The 21,104-nt window shown below is 53.0% G+C and overlaps 1 long non-coding RNA gene across 2 annotated transcripts in view; it reads left to right on the forward strand.

Moving 5' to 3' along the window:
• The window catches only part of LOC112924109 (uncharacterized), a 55,186-nt gene that overhangs the window by 22,621 nt on the left and 11,461 nt on the right, over window positions 1–21,104 (forward strand). For both annotated transcript variants that reach the window (XR_012001707.1, XR_012001708.1), the window contains exon 3: window positions 14,744–14,940. This is a non-coding gene — a long non-coding RNA (uncharacterized lncRNA). The remainder of the gene's footprint in view (window positions 1–14,743; window positions 14,941–21,104) is intronic.

Consider the following 21,104-nt stretch of genomic DNA (forward strand, 5'->3'; position numbering starts at 1 on the left):
ATCTCCCTGGGGTGTTGGTGCTTTAAGGAGAAATCCAGAAGGACACAAAAGGTGGGATTAAGGGTTGTCTTGGGTTCGGAGTCTAGGATCTCAAAGGCTGGGGAACATTCTCCAGGAGCTTTGGTTCTCTCCATGATTTGGGAACTGACCTCTGTGGGTCTCTGCCTCTATTTAGTTTTTCCAAGTCCTCTGGAGGCTCCCTCCCTCTGCCCCCCACTCTTCGCATCCCCTCTGTGTCCAGACAGGCTATGGCATGCGCTCTCAATCAGCTGTTACAGCCCACCCACTGGCCCCCCAATTACTGAGTTTCTGGCTAGGCTTCGCGCTGTGTTCCCCCAACCATGTTCTGAGGAACTTCCCATACATCTCCCCGCCTGCCAGCGCTCTGCGTTTCTGAAGCCGACTTCAGAGCACAGGGAAATGGCTTTGGCAGAATGAGCTTTCATATGCTCTGTGCTTCCTTTATGCCTGCCGGGTCCTGATGCCCAGAGAGCTCGGCTTCATGCAAGTCCTCTGTTGATCGCCTTGGTCCGTCTCCCTGCGTATTAATCATGGTTCTCCGGAGAAACAGAACCAAGAGGGGGTGTGTGTATGCGTGTTGTGTGGGTATAAAGAGTTTTATTTTAAGGAATTGACTCACACAATTATAGAGGCTGGTAAGTCCAAAATCTATAGGGTGGGCCGGCTGGCGCTGAAATCCCAAGGCTTCAGCTGCAGGATTTCCTCTTGCTCCGGGAGGGTTAGTCTTTTGTTCAATTCAGGTCATCAGCCCATTGGATTAGACCCACCCACGTTATGGAGGGCATTGTGCTTTATCCGAAGTCCACAGATTTAAGTGGTACTATTCCCCCAAATACCTTCACAGCATATATCTGGGCACCCTGGCCCAGCCGAGTTGACCTAAATTCACTACCATTCCCTGTTATTGGCAAACATGGCAGAGAACTCTCCCAGGCTCTAGGAATGCCTCTCCCCGACCCTGTCACCCGGGCCAGATGATAATCAAGACTTGGTTCCCACTTCCCCAGAGGAGCATGTTGGAAAGGGACCAGCCACAAAGCAGATACGTGTCGTGGGTGCATTGCCATAGAAAATCTCAGCCAGTCCAGGCCTCTGGGTTTGTATCATTTCAGGCCTGGGCTTGGGCCTGAACACCAGGGGCCGAGTGGGAGGTACAGAGCATCTCTGCCACGGGGGTGGGAGGACGGGTTCAGGGATGTTGTCACCCCCCATGATTTTCCAACCTGATTATATATCAGAATCATTTAAATGCAGATTCCCAGACCCCGTCATGGGTGGGGAGCAATGCCCCATTCAGAAGAGCAGGGCATCTTAGCTCTCAGTGCACTGTTGATGGACGGCCACAGGGGATTTCAGAATCCCAGTGAAGCTGGGAGGGTCTCCAGGGCCGCACATCCTCGTCATGTCTTCAAGGCGAGGCACCTGGTCCAACCTATCACTTCATGCTGGATCTCCTTTTCACCATGTCACTCAAATGACTCCTTGATGGAGGCCTTACTCCCTTTGAGGGAACCCCTTATGTTCTAAGAGGAGAGGTGTGAGGTCTGTCTTCCTACACCTTCCAGCTGCTTGTCCTTGCTCCAGCTCGTAGAACCAGAAGGAATCTAATTGCTCATCCACTGGAGAGCCCTTGAGGTATTGATGACAGTTTACATTCTCTGCTGCATCTTCTCTGGGCTCACAGTCTGCAGCCCCCTCACCAGGCAGTGTCTCTCTCAGTGTGAGGGGGGGTGGACCCCGCTCAGACTGTCGTTCAGCCCACACAAGGCCCAGCAGACTCATCGCCACCCTCCTTATGGACATGCCAGCCTCACCGATGGGGCTTTTGGCCTCGTGTGTTGGCCTCCCTCACACCATGGATGGAATCCCTCAAGTCTGAGCTCCCAGCCTGGCTGCTCATTCTCCCTGGTCTTGACTTTACTGCTCCCCCAGGGGGAAGAAGAGCTCCTTCTAGGACCTGGGGACCCCAGAGCTTCCTCTTCCATTTTGGAAAACACAGACTCCAGGATGTTTCTCCAGGTGCCTGAGAAAACACAGGGTTTGCTACCCTTTTGGACTGGCCACCTCTGAGGCCATGAGCCTCCCCAGACTCCAGTGCCCGTTCTGGAGGAGCCAGCATAGCGTAGTGGGAGGCTACTGGGCTTGGGTTCAGATGGCATCTCTACCAGCTGTGGGGCCTGGGGTGACTGAGCTGAGCTCAGCTCCTTTATCTGTAAACTGTACCTGCCTCCTCGGTCTGTGCTGGGAGGTGTCGAAGCAGCTCGCCCAGGGCCTGGCTCAGAAATACACCGTAAGTCCAAATTCTGGTCACCTCTTGAGGAACTTTGTGGTCTTCCGCCTCCTTCCTTCCCCACCAGATCCCCTAATTCCAGCCCCAAATGCCGAAGAGCCTTATTGAGTAGACAGCCCGGAGGCTCTAGGCACACCTGGGGGCCTGGGGAAGAATGTGCCCGTGGGTGGCTTGTGTGCCCACGGGATGAGCCTCTTGCTTTCCTCCAGTCTTGGGCCCCTGGTCTCAGACGTGAGAAGGGCAGACGAGGAAGCCACTCGAAAGCCCCTTGACAACCCAGCCCAGCAGGCCTCCCCGCAAGCCTCTGTACCCCTGGGCCCTGGAAGGGAGGCAGGCGGATGGGAAAAGCCTCTGACCAGCTCCCCAAGATGAGGGTGGGATCCTCCACCTGGGTTCACCCCTCATTCGTTTGTCAGGCACCCAGCGGCCCCTCCTCCGCTGGAAGGCACTGAGGACACGGAGATGAGAAATAACGGGTCTCAAGATGCCGACGGGCCAGCAGGAAGTCAGACAAGTAAACAAATAACTGACTGTAAGCCAGGTTGATAGGAGGCGTCGCGGAGACAGAATACACAGAAGGTGTGAGGGAGCCTGGAGTGGGCCTCACTCCAGGCCTCCCAGAAAGGCCGGTGAGATGCAGGCTTGGGAGTTCAGGCTCCAGGGACAGAGGGGAAAGTTGGCCTGGGGGACCAGTGAGGAGGGGGCGCACCAGGCCAAGGGCACAGCAGAGGCCAAAAGGTGGGAAAGTCCGGTCTGCTTGAAATGACCCAAGAGTTCAGCAAAGCGTGAAGCGGTGGCTGGGAGACCAGAGTGGAGGCCGAGAGGCCAGCAGGAGTCTGCTGCTGTGGTGATCCGGACCGGAGGCCACGGGGACACGAACTAGGACCTCAGTCTACGCGAGTCAACGTGCAGCCACGAACACCTGCCAGATGCAGATCCTCCTCTGCGGGGACTGACCAGTCATCCGCTCATCAAGAAAGAGCTCTGGAGCACCTACCCTGTGGCAGATACTGTAGTGAGCAGGGAACTTTGTCCAGGAGAGAGAAAAGACCATGTGTTCGTTCCCGAGGACCGCTGTGAGAGGGAGCCATGAGCTGGTGGACTGCAGCCACAGAACCTTCTTCCCTCACAGTCCTGGAGGCCGGCGTCTAAAACCAAGGTGTTGGCAGGGCCGCGGTCCCTCTGAGACTCTGGCTAGGATCCTCCCTGCCTCTTCCCTGCCTCTGCTGGTGACTGGTAACCCTTAGCAGTCCCGGGCTTGCAGCCGCATCCCTGCAATCTCTGCCTCTCTGGTCACAGGGGGTCCTCCATGTGTGTCCAACTCTACGTCTCTTCTGTTCTCATGGAGACACCAGCCTGTTGCATCAGGGCCCCCCCTGAGAATGACTGCCTCTTAGTGAATTAGACCTGCAAAGAGCCAATTTCTGAGTGAGGTCACATGCACAGGAACGGGGAGTTGGACTTCATACCTTTTTGAGAAGGGACACAGTTCAACCCACAACACCAGGTAACCACAAACGCACTGTGGCAATGGCCTTAGAGGAACCAAGGACAGGATGTGAGATCCAGGGAGGCTTGCCAGAGGAGGTGGCCTTTCGGCCATACACTGGTGGGATTTGGACGTGCGGCTATGGAGAAGGAAAGGCATTCTGGGCAGAGGGTGGTACAGGAGTGGAAGCAGGGCGGTAATTATGTCACAGTTCTAACCAGTTCTAACCAGTACTCAGAAAGTTCTCTCCCTCGCTTTTCTGCCTGCCTCCTTACTTCTTGTTCCACCCAGACTCACTCTGGCTCCATCCCTTTTTGCTCCTGGGTCTGGTGGGGTTTAGAGGAATGTCCAGGATCATCAGGACATCCCTCCTCATGTCCAAACCTCCATTTGTTTTTCCTGAGCTGCAGTTAAGAAAAACAATAATAAGGTCTGTATTTATCAAGCAGCCAACCAGTAGGAAATTATAACCTTTTAAAATAAATATGTATCTAATTATAGGAAAGCAAGTTTACTTTTGCAAGCACTGTCAGGATTTCCCTCCCCAAGCCGAGTCGGCAGATAGTGTCCCCACTGCCCCCCTCCCAGCCCACCCCCAAATCTCGCTGGGCCTTAACCTCAAAACTACCGTGTCTGCCAGTCTCTCCGGTCTCTCAGCAGACAGTGAGCCAAGCGGTGCCGAATGTCCCCAGCAGGCTTGAGAGGAACCTGGGTCCCTGGGTTTTCCTTTTAGAACCAAGGGCCCGGCCCCTTGGTTAGCCCCTGACTGCAAAGCCGCAACTCCCACCTTCTCCCAGACTGTCTGGCCTGCCCGCAGGTCTTTGCCCAGCGTGCATTTCTGTGGTTGGCAGTTTTCTCCTTTCCAGAAAAATCAGAAGTCCCGGAGAGAGAGCAGACCTGAGCCATCGTTGGGGAGGAGCGCGGCCCCAGTGCTCCCAGCAGGCCAGCCGTGGGCCAGGCGCTCCCTCCATGCCTGCCTCCCAGTCAGTGGCGCACAATGACTCGTCCACGCAACACCCGTGAGGAAGGAATCAGCACCCGTGAACACGTTGGTGCTAACACCCGTGGTAGCTGGGATTACTTGCGGACAGTGTGCCATTACCACCCGCCTGCCTGGGGAGTCCTAGAATGAGCTCATTCTTTCAGCAAATGTTTATTAAGCACCTGTGATGGGCCAGGTACCACTAGACGACTGGCTCGCTTGCTCAACCCTTCAAGTCTTTGCGAGAATGTCCCCTTCTCACTGAGGCCTGCCTGGCCTGCCCTATTTAGCACCTGTCCTGCTCCCACCCCGTACTGGCTTGCCCAGCCTCCCTCACTCTGCTCCCTACCCCTCTAGTATTCCAAATGTCTCATCTTTTGTTCCATGTTTTTGTCTGTTCCCCCACAAAGGAGGAAAGCTCTGATGCGGGGGGAGGGGGGGGTTGGGTTTTGTTTACTACTGTAGATCCACTAGGCCGAGGCTGGGCACATAGTAAGTGCTCAATTAGTATTTGCCGAATTGCTTTGAACTGAGGTCATTGTTTTTGGAAACAGGCAATGGTTCAATTCCCACTCTTTACTCGCTGTGTGAGGTTGGGCTGTGACATAACCCCCGCTAAGCCTCCCTCACTCTCCACTTCTGGAGAGTGGAGCATCCATGGGGATCCCGGGAGAGGGAGGGCCAGAACAGTGCCGGGTGCAGAGATACATCTCGAAAACTGCTAGGGAGGCTCCTCAGTATCAAGTTTGGGGTGGGAATTCCAATGTTCACCAAGGCCTCAAGTGTCAGACAGGCTGGGTTTGCATTCTGGTGCTTCCACTTCCTTGTTCTGTGACCTGAAGCAAATCACTCAACCTTTCTGATCTTTAGCTTCCTGTTTGTAAAATGGGGCTTGACCAGCACTCCCCCTGTCTCAGAGGTGGTATGAGGTTGTGTCCATAAAGAAAGACCCAGTGCCTGGCATGTGATAGGCCTCTGGGGCTGATCGGTTCCTTTTTCCCTCCTTCCAGAGGAGCTGTGGGGGGCTGAGGAGCAGGAGCCTACAAAGGTGCAGAGGTCTGGAGAGGGGGCAGGGGCAGGGCACTCTTCAGGCAGAAGAGCCTCTGGCCACTCTTTGCTCTGGCTATCCATCCCCTCCCCCTCCAATTTACCCAGCCTGGGCCTGCAGGATGTGCTCCCAAGGATGTTCCCTGCTCCCCAAGTCCACCCTGGCCCCTGAGCTCCCCCAAAGCACTCTCTGCTCACTTTGGCACTAATGCGGCCCTACAGCCTCTAAAATGAGATAAAGGCTCCTGCCAGGGCCTGTAGCAAATGCAGAGGAAGAGGGGTCCCCTGGGAAATGCAGGGCTCCCCTAGGGCCGGGTGGGGGTGCTGCCTTCCAGAGTCCTGCGGATGGCTTTGTACACACAAGCAGAGGAGGATAGGGAGGGGCTGCCACTGCTCTGCAGCTGCCAGTCAAGAACAGGGTGGGTTTGGACCGGGTGGGGAAGCCGGAGAAGGAGGTAGCCATGGCAACCTTGCCTGACACTCCAAATTAGGAGATGCCCCTCTACTTTCTGTGTCTAAATGAGGCCCAGAGAGGGCCAGCCACCGCGCCAGCCTTAGCTGATGGGGCTGACTCTTCGGAGGACCATCCTGGCATCCCCCCATCACTAGTATAGAGTTGGGGTGAGGCCTGATGCCTGCACATGAGGCCCCTCCGCAGAGATGGGGAGTGGGAGAGGAGGGGGGCCATCGCACATGCTGTGTGAGAGCCGGAAACTTATTTATAGCCTGAAAGGTGGCACTTCCACCCAAGGCAGGACGTGCCAGTTGCCAGACGGACCTATTCCGGCTTCCCCATCGCAGCTGCTCAGCAGGTGCTGAATTGAAAAGGTCCTGGAGCAGCCCCACTCTGGACATGATGTGTTCCAGAGTTCCAGGGCCCTCTTAGTTTGGACAATGGCAGGAGGCAACAGCGGGCAGGACAGTGGACACATAGGAGACGAGGAACGTGGGACAGACCGAAGATGCGCCCAGGACAGGAGATTGCGTGTGCTGAGCATTCCGAGTCCAGTGGAGGAGACATGGAGACTGGGCTTCCCGTCGGGCTGTCACACTGGGTGGCCTGGGCTGGATGCCAAAGCATCAGGCTCCTTCTGGGGGTTTCGTGGGTTACCACATACTGAGCTCCTCTGCTGGGCACTGTCAGGCTGCGTTATCCCATCCAGGCCCCAGAACGGCCTCTGAGGAAGGGACTCCATTCTCCAGCCAGTCAACTGAGGCCTGGTGAGATCGGGGCACTTTCCAAGGGCACCCACGAGCAGCAGAGCGGGTTTCAAAGCCAGCTCCGCCCGCCTCCTAAGCCCGTTTTGCAGAGGAAGAAAGCAAGGCCAGGAGAGCGAAAGCCACCCAGCTGGTGCATAGCCGAGCTTTCAGGCTCTGAGGCCAGGATCCTCGACCGAGGGGCTGTGAACTTGGGTGGGAAAGAAATACACTTGACGGGAACACCTCTCATTGAAATGTAGCATCGCCTCCAAGTGTGAATGTAAGTCATGCCTCCCAGTTACACTAGCAGCACCGGTGACTCTGTCACCAATCCAGATCTCAGATGTGTCCATGCCATGCTACCACTGCAGAGGCACCTCGAATTATTGTTTGTGTGCGTCTCTACCGTGACGTTACAGTGGTTACCAGGCTGGACGTTAGGGGCTGTCATTTAATGCAGTAGAGGCACATGCCAACGTTGCGATGACCCAATTTAAAGTTTTTTGATAACTGTTTTTTTTTTTTTTTTCGAATATAATTGGCTTGCTTTGTATCAGGTCTATTTTATGAATTAAAGACATTGTTCTGAAAAGACTTCGTGGTCTTTACCGAATAGTCACGAGGCCGTGGCACAGAAGAGGTTAAGATCCCCCCACCTCCGGGTCCCACGGCTGTGCCCCTAACACTGCCTCCCCTGCCTCCCAGGTACTCAGCCCCGTGTGCCACCTTTCCTTCTCCTGAGTGAAGCTGAATAACAAGCTTGGGCTAGCCCAGGGGTTTGGGACATCTGGGTGGGGTGTGCCCGCGTCCCCCTCCCCCGTCAGACTCGCCCCCCCCCGGAACCCCACAGCCACATAGGAGTTAAAATGCCAAATTCTCCAGAGAACCCACTCTTCCCTTTTACAACCAAGTCAGGTTTGTGCTGATTTCCAGGCACCAATTATGGGCCAGTTCTCTTGGACCAATTAAAATGTGCAGGTGCAATAATGTCGACATCGACAGTCTGGGGTTATCTCGGCAGATATTTTTCATGAAATATTTATAAGAGACTCTGGGAATTTTAACCCCTTCCGTGGCCATGAGTCCCCTCTGTGGCAGGCTCCTCGCTGGCGGTGTGAGAGCGAGCAAAGGGTGAGGGCTGACAGGCGTGCAGAGGTGGGGGGTGGAAGGCTGGGCAAGCCCAGGAGTGGGTCAGCGGGAACAGGACTTTTTAGAAGGTCTTTTTAAAAAGAAGTGTGTAGAATCAGGCTAATTAGGAGGCTGCTATTCTGGAAAGAGACCACGTGGGTTTCAGAAATGCCAGATTTTAGTCTGGACTGTGCTGTACCCTTGCTGTGTGACCCCGGGCAAGCGAGTTGGTTGGCCTCTCTGGGCCTCAGTGTCATAATGTGTAAATGGGAGGAAATGCCCTCTCCCTGTCCACCTTCCGTGGCCATGGTGGGAATTAATTGGCAGAGTGACTGCGAGAGGATTTGCACAGGGATCCTGCCTATAGGGAGGTTCCGGGGCTTTGCCAGGGGGTCTGGCTGCAGAAACAGAGGACTCCAGCTCTCAGGCTACCAGGAGTAGGATAGGGGTCAGCCCAAGACAGCCCCACTATCTGGCACTGAGCTTGGCACCGAGTGAGCACCCATGAAGTTATTGTGTAATGAATGAGTGAACAGGCCTGAGTGCTTTCTAGCATTGTGACTAGTTAGTAACTAGTTAGCAACTAGTTATTGCACATGCTGGACAGAGCCCTGGAGTCCCAGGGGAGGGGCTGCACCCTCCCTTCCAGAGTCCCGAAGATCCCTCAGCGGGCATATGATTGTAATCCCCATCTCTGGCTCTCCCCTTCGAGAGTCTTCTCTCCCTCTGGGCTCAGGGCTCAAGGGCTGCCAGGCAGAAGGTGGAATTCTCGCCAATTTATATGTTTATTCACTCCTTTGCCTGGTGCTCCTCTACTGAAACCCATCTCTGCCCTCCTGTCACCTCTTCTTTCTGAAAAGTCACTTTCAGAGTTTGCCAAGGAGGCTGGAAGCGTGTTACACGGCGGCTGCAGGAAGGTCCAAAACTCAATCTAGAAACAAAAAAACACGGCGCCTCAATAATATTAAAGAACACCATGGGAAAGAACTGCCCACAAAGCAGCTTTTATGTGGGCCGATTCCCTTCCAGGGGTGGCCAGACCATTAAATGGGTGTAGCCAGAATGAATGCACCATTTTGCTGTCTGCTGTTCCCCTCACTGTCCGACCCTAAGCATTTTCCTTGTTGCAGCGCATTAAATTATGGTGTTTCCACCAGTAGAATTTGAGACAGTCACGAAAAAGTGATTGTTACAAAGACCAGATTGTTTCTTGGAATGCAGCACCCTTTCTCGTTCCGTGGCTTGTAAAAATTGCCAACTGGCTCCCGGGCCCCAGATGGTCCCTGGAGCTCCCTGTCTGGGGACAGAGGATGGTACCGATTGTCTCGGACTGGGCTGGGCAGGGCGATTGGGGTGTGAGTGTGTGCCCTGCCCCAGACCCGGGTGAAGGGCCCCTGCCCAGGCCTTTCTCGCGCTAATGTCCGGGTGGCTGCTGCCTCTGGTGTCTATCTCAGAGCGGCCACCCTCCTCGACCATCAGGGCCTGGGGGCGGGAGGCTCACTGCCTGGGACTCTGTGTCTCTCGCAGTGTGGTTTGCGTGAAAGGTGGGGACAGTGGTGCTGTGATGTCAGCAGGAGGAGACAATGTCAGGTGAAGTGTCTGCAGGCCCCCACACTGGGGGGTGGGGTGAGGACCCTAGGTCCCTCATGGACCAGCTTGTTTGCATGCTCTTGACCTTGACTTACACATACATCAGCACATTTGATCTCCACGGCTGCCTTGAGATGGTGGGATCCTCCTCCTCACCCCTGTGTTTGAAGTCAAAGAAACTGAGGCACATGTTAAGTAGCTGCTTCAAATATGACACAGGGAATGAGACCTAGAAAAACTGGATTCTGACCCTGGTCTCTGCCACCTACTCTCTCTCTCTTTCTCTCTTTTTTTAAGATTTTATTTATTTACTCATGAGAGACTCAGAGAGAGAGGCAGAGACACAGGCAGAGGGAGAAGCAGGCTCCATGCAGGGAGCCTGACGTGGGACTTGATCTCAGGACCCCGGGATCATGACTTGAGCCGAAGGAAGACTCTCAACCGCTGAGCCACCCAGGGGTCCCTACCACCTACTCTCTGACCTTGATAAGTCTCTGAGCTTCCAAGTCCTCGCAGAACCAGGGCCCTGCAAATGCTTCATAAACTCCAACCGTTCGTCCCTTCCCACGCCATGAGCAAGTAAGTGCTTAATCAGGGGGATGCTCAGGTTCCGGGTGGGAGTAGCTTGGCCTGAATCACTTGGGAGCAACTTGTCTGAGGCAGACCCATCACAGGGGACTGTCAGGGTGGGCCTCTGAGGGCGCTCCCTCATTCCCCATTTCCTTCTGTCTTTCCCCAACCACTCCCACCATGGCTGTGAAGGACAAGCTTCCTTCCTCATGCCCTGCTCTGGCTACCATCCTCCCGGCCTCAGCAGACTCCCCAGTCACATCCTCATCCCCCTCAAAACAGGCTTGGAGCTGAAGGTCTGCCCTCCACCCCTCATTGCTGACAGCCAGACTGGAGGCAAGGAGGCCACCTAGGAGGCCTTGACAGGGAGTTTTCCGGGTGAGGGTGATAGAGCCAGGAGAGGGTGATGGGACAAGGTGATGGAGCCAGCAGAGGGTGATGGGACAAGGTGATGGAGCCAGCAGAGGGTGATGGGGGACGCTTGGGTGGCTCAGCGGTTGAGCGTCTGCCTTTGGCCCAGGGCGTCATGCTGGGCCTGGGGATCAAGTCCTACATCGGGCTTCCTGTGAGAAGCCTGCTTCTCCCTCTGCCTATGTTTCTGTCTCTCTGTGTCTCTCATGAATAAATTAAAAAAAAAAAAAAAAAAGAAGGGCGGCCCCGGGTGGCTCAGCGGTTTAGCACCACCTTCAGCCCAAGGCCTGATACTGGAGTCCTGGGATCGAGTCCCACATCGAGCTCCCTGCATGGAGCCTGCTTCTCCCTCTGCCTGTGTCTCTCTGCCTCTCTCTCTCTCTCTGTGTCTCTCATAAATAAGTAAATAAAATCTTAAAAAAAAAATACAAAGGGTGATGGAGGTGGGAGAGGGCAATGGGGACAGGGGAGGGTGATGGGGACAAGAGAGGGTGATGGAGGTGGGAGATGATGACAGTGGCGGGAGAGGGGGATGGCTGCATGGTGGAGATGAGGGGCAGATTGAAGGTGGTAAAGACACATAATCTGGGCTGCGCAGCAGATCCGAGGCGGGTCTGAGGGTGGGAGAGGAGCCAATAAGGACCACAAAGCTCAGTATTGGCCCCTGGGGGACCAGGTTTGGGTGGAGATGTTGAGTCTGAGTTCGGACACACTGCAGGGTGGAGAGAGGAGGCAGATAGGTATCTAATTTCCAGAGCTGCCTCTGCCAAGTGCTGCCGGGGAGCCTGGGGTGGGGGGGGGAGGGGACAGGCCAGGCCTGGAGAGCCCCGCTGGGTCCTCTGTTGTCTCCTTCAGCCCCCAGCGTGGGCCAACAGATGGGCAGCAGGATGCTCCAGGGCCACCCAGTCAGGGCCCCTGGGCTCACGGCCACCTTTGGCCAGAGATCTCCTTAGCCTGTTTACCCATCCTGACCTTCAACTCATCAAAGGCAGAAAATTTCATTTTCAAAAAGTGCACATTGGCTTTTCTGCTTGTCGAGGCAGCCAGAGCTTTAAGAGGCCCGTGCAGACGTGGGCTCAGACAACCAACCCCCGAGTCAGGGCAGAGTGAGTAAGAAGAGGAGCAGAGCTCCCCGGGGTTAAGTCCCCAGGCCCCTGGGCCAGGCCTGTTCCTCCTGATAGGATGTAGGAGGCCGGAGTCTTGGAGACTCTCAACTCCTCCAGCTGACCTGGGGTTGGCAGCTTCAGCCCTGGGAACGTGACTTTCCTTCAAGCCAGAAGAAAGAGCCTACTGTTGGGGGCAGGGGGTGCAGAGAAGCAGAAGAGTCCTGCAAATGCGCTCACCTGATCTAGGAGCCCTAAGTTGCTCTGTGTTCAGTCTTGCCCCCCTCCCTCCTGAACCTTCACGGTTCAAAATCCACACAACAAATATTTTTTAAGTGACAGGTGTGCCTTAGGTGTTGCGCATATGGCGGGTCTGAGAATCCTGCCCTCCTGGAACTGATATTCCAAGGAATGAAAAACAGGTGTAATACTGCTTCCCTAGAAGCCCCTGCGATCTTGTCCGGTTGTCTTATTTTACAGAGAAGCAAACCCAGAGGGGGAAGGGACTTGCCCAGGGTGGCACAGAAAGTCCCCTCAGCCCAGGTGTCTGGGGCGCTACCCAGCCGGGCTCCCGTTACCCCAGGCTGCTCACAGGAGTCAAAGTAGATAGACTCCGTGTCGTGGTTGGAATCTTGTAACTGGAGGAAAGAGGTAGGTTTGGAAGCCCGGCCACGGCTGCTGGCTGCCTCCTTCAGCCAAGAGCCTGGCAAGGGGCAGTTGGCCCCAGTGCCTAGGGTCCCTGCCCCCTGCCCTCACTGACAGTGGGGGCCACGTGGGGCCTAGAGGTGATGGAACACATGGGGATAGGAGACACAGCCTTTGACCTTTACAGACTCCACCAGGAGGCCGAGACCGGGCCTTAAAGGGAGGCCAGGGCTTCCAGAGCCGCCCCTCTGGGCTGAGGCTGAGCCTGGAGCTCTTTCAGGCCCTGCCGGGAATATCCCAGGCCGGTTCCTTGGAAGCCTCCGTGACGACCCTGAGAGCTGATCTCGGAGGCTCAGTTCCTAGCAAAGACCATTAGCAGCATTTCTTTCCTGCTATTGTATTTTTACAGCCCACAGCTCCTCTGGATAGCATTTTCCCTGTTAAATCAGATGTTTTGTGGAAAAAAAAAAAAAAGAAGAGAAAAAGGAGGAAAAAAATGAATCATAATCATAACCATAAATCATAAGTCACGTTACTATGAGCGGATGGCTTCCTGGGATCTGTGAATCGGAGGTGGGGTGTGGGAAAGCTCGGCGTAATGAGGCAGCTGGGGAGGCCAGGTCCTCCCAGGGGGTGTCCTCCACCAGCCTGGTATTTCACACAGCCTTGCTTCCAGATGACTTCGACCTCGGGGAGGGGCGGCACATTCATCAGCAGGCTGGGGGCGGGCGAGGGAGGGAGCCAACAGGGAAACTCGAATCTCCAGCGGAGAATGACGGTGGCCCCAAACCCTGGTTGATGGTTCCAGAAGAGAGGAGGCGTCGACCAGGACCTCCCTGCCTTTCCCACCCTGGCCGGGGTTTCCAGAGGGTTCAGAGTCCTTGTCCAAGATGCAGCTGAGGGCCTGTCGGTACCCAGAAGGCATATGTTCCTGGGGCCCATGACTCTTGTTTAGGAGCCAGAATCCCTTATGGACCAGAGGACTCACAGGCCCCACCAGCAGCACCTCTGTGATCCAACCAGCTCTCCTCTGAGCATAAATAAATCAACTGCAGGAGGAGTTGGCGAAGCTCAAAGAGGAGAATTTAAAAGAAGGCTCTGGATAAACATAAAATATAAAGCGCGCTGGCACTGGGGAGAGGCTCGGGCTCTGAGGGAGGGGGAGCAGGATAGTTAAATGTTTACAAGTGAGTGGCAGATCTTTCCACCCGGACTTCAGGAAGAGGAAATGAGTACAGAGAGGTGCAGGGACTTGCCCAGGCCACACAGCAACCCCAGGTCCAGAGGCCCCTCATTCAGGAGGATCATTCACCCTAATGGCTCACAGTCAGCAACAGGGATTGAGCGCTGCTAGGACCAGGCCCTGATGGGGGGACGTAGAGAATGAAGCTATTATTCCCATCCCCCAGCCCGAGCCCCTCCTCCCCCAACCTTCTGAAGTTCCTGATGGGGCAAGAGAGAAAGGCACCAGAGCAACTGGGATGCCAGGGATAGAGTTCCTTGGTTACGTCCCTATGGATTGCCATGGTTCACTCCCGGAGGGACCTGAGGCAACAGCCGAAAATGCTCTATCAGAGGGAGGAGGCAAGATTCGGGAGAAGTGGTCTCTGTGTGTGCTGGGGGCAGGGAAGTGGCGGCAGAGGGGGAACGAAGGAGACCCTCTCCTTAATCATGCTTCAGCCTGTTCTTGCAAAATGGGAGTTTACCTGGAACAGAGGACTCAGAAGCACGCTCCAGGTAGAGGGAAAAGTCCATGCAAAGGCCCAGGGATAGGAAGAGCAGGGTGTGCACTCACTGTGAACAGGCCAGGGGCTCCCACGCAGGGGTAGCGAGGAGGCCAGCTGGGAAAGGTCAGCAGAGGCCAGGCTGGGAAGGAGTCTGGTCTTTGTCCCATAGGCAGTGAGGAGGCTCAGACAGATCCTAGGAGGGAGAACGTGTCAAAGTAAGGTGGGCATTCTAGAAGGATCCCTCCACTGCGGTGGGGCTGATGAAGGCAGGAGGCCAGCCAGGGTGCTGGGAGTGAGGAAGGATCTGGCAAAGGGAACTGGCAGTGGGGACAGACGGTGGAGGGAAGGTTTGATATAGACATTTCTATGGAAAGGTCTGACCAGGATTTGATTTTTTTTGGGGGGGGAGGGTGGTGAAGAAGGTAGGTTTCCCAGCTGCCTCTGAGCTTCCAGCTTAGGGAGAGCTCAGATGGGGGTGATGGTGACAGCATTAATTTCTGAGCATCCTGAGCGCAGGCCTGGATTACTCTCTCTCCTTAGGAAACCCAAGTAATGTAAAGAAGCCAGGTTTGGAAGTCTGGCAGATGCAGGTCTTCATCTCAACTCCTCCATCATCGGCTGTGCAACCTCAGAAAAGTCACTTCTCCTCTCTGAGCTTCTAGGCTCCAGCTTCCTAATCTGGAGATGGGATCACCTGGAGGCAGGGCTGACCTGAAGATGACAAACTCTTGTTTCAGGTGGGTCCCAGCAGGAAACAGGACTGCTCACTCAAACCAGGTAACTCGAGGAGAGTTTAGTAAAGGGACTGTTTACGGAGATCTGGGTGGGACATAGGGAAATCTCCAGGGACAGTGCGATGCCCCGGGTGACAGTGGTCCTGGCTACCACCCGCAGGCCCGTGTGGGGAGGGCTGCCAGGCAGGAGCTGGGACTTCAGTCTCAGGATGCTGCCACCTCCCCTTCATTCCCATCCCGAGCCCAGGGCCCTTGGTTTTAAGCAGTCTGTGGCCCGGGAACCCAATGTGTGTCTCCTCTTGAGTGACGGGCAGTGGCAGCCAACAATCAACCTGTGGGAAGGTCAGCATGGATCCACACCCTTGACCCCAGCCACCTTGATCCTGACCTCATTGGATGGAGAGGCCAAGCAAGCTACTGACCCAAAGTCAAATGTATCCGAAGCTCTCACCACCAGGACTTCAAATTATCTTTTTCCCCTTCTGTGCTCCAGCCCTCTGTACCCCCTTCTTTTCTTCCCTTTGTCTCTTTACCTCCCTCCCCCCTTTGTCCTCTCCCTCCTCTCTTCTCTCTATCTTCTCCTGGTGCCCCACTTTCCACACTTTCAAGGAGCCACTCTTCAGCCAGAATCGCCCTCCACTTGGACTTAACATTTCTGGGGGGCTGAGGGGTGGGAGGCAGGGAGATGTGGAGATAGTTAATTGTTGGAGCTCCAGCCACACTGGGAGCTCGGTCTAACAAACAGGGGCTCTCGGGGGGTGGAGAGGCTCACCCTTCCATTGGTGTCCAGACTTCCCGGCCAGCTGGAGTGATTGGCTCGCATCAGGGCCTGCCTGCCAGACAGCCTGGAGCATCCATGGGGTGGTGGTCAGTCCCGGGGATGCAGTAGCTGCTCTGTGTGTGTGTGTGTGTGTGTGTGTGCACGTGCTGGGGGAGGGGAGACCCAGCCAGAACATTGGCACTATCTCAGGTGACCAGTGAAGGACAGGGAAAGACAGGAGCCGGGGCATTTGGCCGGCTCAGTCTGTTAAGCATCTGCCTTTGGCTCAGGTCATGCTCTCTGGGTCCTGGGATCAAGCCCAGGCTCTTAGGGCTCTCTGCTCAGCAGGGAGTCTGCTTCTCCCTCTGTGCTCTCTCTCTCACAAATAAATAAATAAAATCTTTAAAAAAAAAAAAAAGAAAGAAAGAAAGAAAAGAAACAGAAAGAGGGAAGCCTGGGTGGCTCAGCAGTTGAACGCCTGCCCAGGGTGTGATCCTGGAGACCTGGGGTCAAGTCCCACATGGGGCTCCCAGCATGAAGCCTTCTTCTCCCTCTGCCTGGGTCTCTGCCTCTCTGTGTGTCTCTCATTAATAAATAAATAAATAAATAAATAAATAAATAAATAAATAAATAAATAAAATCTTTAAAAAAGAAAAGAAAAGAAAAAAAGAAAGACAAGGAGCCAACTACACGGAACCTACTGTGTGCCAGGCACCGGGCAAGGGCGTTGACGTGCTTTAATTCTCACATGGGCCATCCACGGTGCTTACCATTTTGTAGATGAGAAAAGCAATATCAAGGGCCACCTAAGGGCTCATGTCTGTGATAGGTCCTCTGAGGAGCAGGGAGCAAGTAGAGAACAGGGCAACAACCTTATTAGTTGGCCTTCTACGGTACACCAGGCACAGGGCTGCTGTGAGGATGACTGTTCTCGTCTCACACAACTCCAGAAGGGTGTGGATGCAGCCAGTGCTCCAAAGCCTGGGATGTCAGGGCCAGATGTCAGGCATCTTCTAGAAACCCAGCTCCTCTGTGGAACCAACGGGAGTCCCAGAGGGAAGAAGTGGCTTCCCCGAGCCACGTGGCAAGTCTTCTCATCCTACCTTGCAACATCATTTCTCGAAGATGTTTGTTCTGCTTCTAGGCTTCCCTGTTTTGAAGTTGATTTTTATTCCCCTACTTAATTAAGCTTTAATATATCAAAACCAGATCATTATCGTTGTAAGGTTTAAAAAGCAAGATCACTATTTGTAACACGAGCAGTTAGCTACCTTCTGGTGTTTCCTCACTTCCTTCTCCAAAGGGCTGAGATGGGGAAGTTGCAGAGGACCTGGCGATCGAGGGTGCTGGTCACAGCTGCCGCCCTGGAGCTGGCTTTGGGGGTGCTGGGACCTTGGGAGCTGGACATGCTCCAGGAAGGAAGGGAGGGGTGCTGAGGTTGTCTGTTGGGGGGACCGGGCATATGTAGAGAATTCTCTTTGGGGGTGCTGGCTTGGTTCTGATAGCACTGGAACCTTCCTTTCTACACTGCTCTGAAGCACATCACTGGGCTGCTACAATAAAGATGCCACCCACCTCTGGGGATGATGATGAGCGCACGAATCAACCATAGCGGCAGGTGTATGTTCTTCTCATAGAGGGTCTTTAAGGAGTCCGTGAGCCTTGGGAATCAAAGGGGATGCTTGGATGTTTTTTAATTGTGCTGGAAGTGGGATCCACAGATTTCATTAGTTTTTTTTTGTAATGGCAGAAAGAAGATTGATTTATTTTTATTTATTTTTTTTAAAAAAGATTTTATTTATTTATTTATGAGAGACAGAGAGAGAGGCAGAGGTACAGGCAGAGGGAGAAGCAGGCTGCATGCAGGGAGCCCGACGTGGGACTTGATCCCGGGTCTCCAGGACCACACCCTGGGCCGACGGTGGCACGAAACCACTAAGCCACCGGGCTTGGGGCTGCCCAAGATTGATTTATTTTAGATGTATTTTCTTATGTAATACACATAAAAAAGAGTATGTAGGGATCCCTGGGTGGCTCAGCGATTTAGTGCCTGCCTTTAGCCCAGGGCGTGATCCTGGAGTCCTAGGATCGAGTCCCACATCAGGCTCCCTGCATGGAGCCTGCTTCTCCCTCTGCCTGTGTCTCTGCCTCTCTTTCTCTCTTTCTTTTTTTTTTTTAATTATTATTTATTTTTTACAAGACTTTATTTATTTATTTATTTATTTATTTATTTATTTGATAGAGAGAGGGAGAGCACAAGCAGGGGGAGCCACGGGCAGAGGGAGAGGTAGAAGCAGGTTGCCCAATGAGTAGAAGCCCTATGCGGGGCTCGATCCCAGGACCCTGGGATCATGACTTGACCTGAGCCAAAGGCAGATGCTTAACTGACTGAGCCACCCAGGTACCCAGCGTTCCTGAGTTTTTAAAGAATTATCATCCCCATGCTTTCTTTATAGTTTTCCTACCTATGAACTTATTCCTATATGGCATATTGTTTAGTTGTGACCATTTTTGAACTTTTCATGGATTTATATAATATAAATAGTCAGACGTGCTTTCCGAGTGCCACATTACGTTGATTTGAGCTCCATCCCTGTTGATGTATGAACCTGAGGTTTGCTCCTTTTCTCTGCTCTGTAGTCTTGCTTTATCTAACTCAGCCATGACCCACCAAGTCCCAAATGTTTGAGGTATTTCTAGGATCTGGCATTTATGGACAATGTTCTGTGGATATTCTCTTAGACGCATGCAAGCATTTCTCTAGGGAAAATAACCGGAAAGAGGATTCTTGGGTCATGGGTATGTGCATATTCAGACCGTGTCAAACTGTCTCCAGAGTGTTTCTACCAATTTACACACCCATCAGCCATGGAGGAGAGTTCTAGTTCCCCCCATACCTCACCCCTGCTGATACTGTCAGACATTTTCAGTTTTGTCAATCTGGTGTGTGTTTGGGGGGGTGGGGGTTGGTCATGTTACTTAATTTGCATTTTTTCAGTGTTTAGTGACACTGAGCCCTTTCCATACATTTATTTGTTGGTCATGGGTTTCCTCCCTGTAAAGTACAGTCCAAGTCTATTACCTGCTTGGAGTTATATGTTTTGTTATTGATTGATTCATATAGGGTTTTTGGTTTGTTTTTGCTTTTATATTCTAGACATCAATCCTTTGCAATTATATGAGTTGCAAATATCTTCTCACACCATGGCTTTTCTTTGAACTTGCATTGCCATATTTCCAAAGGGTCTGTGACCCAAGTAAGATTGAGAACCACTTATATTAAGGTTCTCTAAACAGGAGCTAGAAAATCCCAAACGTTTGTTAAGCTCAGTGGTATTACAGCAAATTGAACTGGAAATCAAAAACCTTGCCTTAAAATTCAAGATTTGTAGGTTCTTTTGAAATACCAGCCAATCTGGGCCTACCGTGAGCCGACATAGCCTTTCACCCCATTCCCTATTGCTTCCTGGATGCCAAGGGTCTGCTGCCACTTATCATTTTGGGGCAGCCCTGGAGGTTCCCTTCCATTGGCCTTCTCCAGCTGTATGTCGTCTCTGGGCCTCAGTGTGTGGTTAGCACCCTGCCCCTCTGCACCTATCACACCACACAGTGCTCCATCTTGTCCTGTGGCTGTCATCATTGCTGCATCCCAGAGGACCATGACTCAGAGCTGATCTCCAACCTAACTCTTGAGCAAGAGGAAATTTCCCCTTATCTTCTGAGCTGGTTTGATCAAGGCCTTCCCATAAGGACCTGGCCCCTTAAGGAGCACAGAGAGGGAAGAAGAGCCCCAGAATCCTGTTTGGGAGAACAGGAGCACAGGATCCTCTTCAGAGAGAGCCCATCCCCTTGATCCTCAGAAGAAGGAGAAGAGAGAGCTATAGCAGAGATATTTGGTTTCCTGTTTATCTGGGGACAGCTTGGTTCATATCTCATTTACATCCATTCGTGTGCTGAGTCTTGAAGGTCCAAACTCTGGGTGTCTGAGATAAAATAAAATTATACAACCTGCTACAGCTGGCTTTACATCCGATATGGGAGGTGTGACAGGCCCGAAGCCAAGGGGGCTCTTTAGTGCAGCTCATTTCTTGCACACTTACTCTGTACCAGCTGCTGTGCTAGGAGCTGTATGTACAGAGGCTTATTTTTGCATGAACACAATTATGTGTGGTGTAGCAACCCAGTCCTCATTTTCAGATGCAGAGATGGAAACTCGTGGGGGGACCCAGCATAATGGAATAGCATAGTGTTTCCCCACTCGGGCGTTGGAGGTAGACCCATCTGGATTCCAGCTCTGGCCCTGATGTCTGGGTGTTCCTGGACCAATGACTGTTGGAGCCTCAGCTTCCCCACCAATAAAATGGGAACAGCAACATACTTACGGCTCAAGATTTACGTGACGACTTCATCAAGGTAAAAAGCTTGTGCACAGCAAAAGAAACAGGCAACAAAACTAAAAGACAACCTACAGAATGGGAGAAGATGTTTGCAAATGATCTATCAGATAAAGGGCTAGTATCCAAGATCTATAAAGAACTTATTAAACTCAACATCAAAGAAACAAACAATCCAGTCATGAAATGGGCAAAAGACATGAACAGAAATTTCACCGAGGAAGACATAGACATGGCCAACAAGCACATGAGAAAATGCTCCGCATCACTGGCCATCAGGGAAATACAAATCAAAACCACAATGAGATCCCACCTCACACCAGTGAGAATGGGGAAAATTAACAAGGCAGGAAACCACAAATGTTGGAGAGGATGCGAAGTAAAGGGAAGCCTCTTACACTGTTGGTGGGAATGTGAACTGGTGCAGCCACTCTGGAAAACTGTGTGGAGGTTCCTCAAAGAGTTAAAAATAGACCTGCCCTATGACCCAGCAATTGCACTGCTGGGGATTTACCCCAAAGATACAGATGCAGTGAAACGCCGGGACACCTGCACCCCGATGTTTCTAGCAGCAATGTCCACAATAGCCAAACTGTGGAAGGAGCCTCGGTGTCCATCGAAGGATGAATGGATACAGAAGATGTGGTCTATGTATACAAGGGAATATTCCTCAGCCATTAGAAACGACAAATACCCACCATTTGCCTCAATGTGGATGGAACTGGAGGGTATTATGCTGAGGGAAGTAAGTCAATCGGAGAAGGACAAACATTATATGGTCTCATATATTTGGAGAATATAAAAAATAGTGAAAGGGAATAAAGGGGAAAGGAGAGAAAATGAGTGGGAAATATCAGAAAGGGAGACAGAACATGAGAGGCTCCTATAACTCTGGGAGACAAACAGGGGTAGTGGAAGGGGAGGTGGGTGGGGGGTTGGGGTGACTGGGCGATGGGCACTGAGGGGGACACTTGACGGGATGAGCACTGGGTGATATGCTATATGTTGGCAAA

The sequence above is a fragment of the Vulpes vulpes genome, chromosome 5, assembly GCF_048418805.1.
Source record: "Vulpes vulpes isolate BD-2025 chromosome 5, VulVul3, whole genome shotgun sequence".
Taxonomy (NCBI): domain Eukaryota; kingdom Metazoa; phylum Chordata; class Mammalia; order Carnivora; family Canidae; genus Vulpes; species Vulpes vulpes.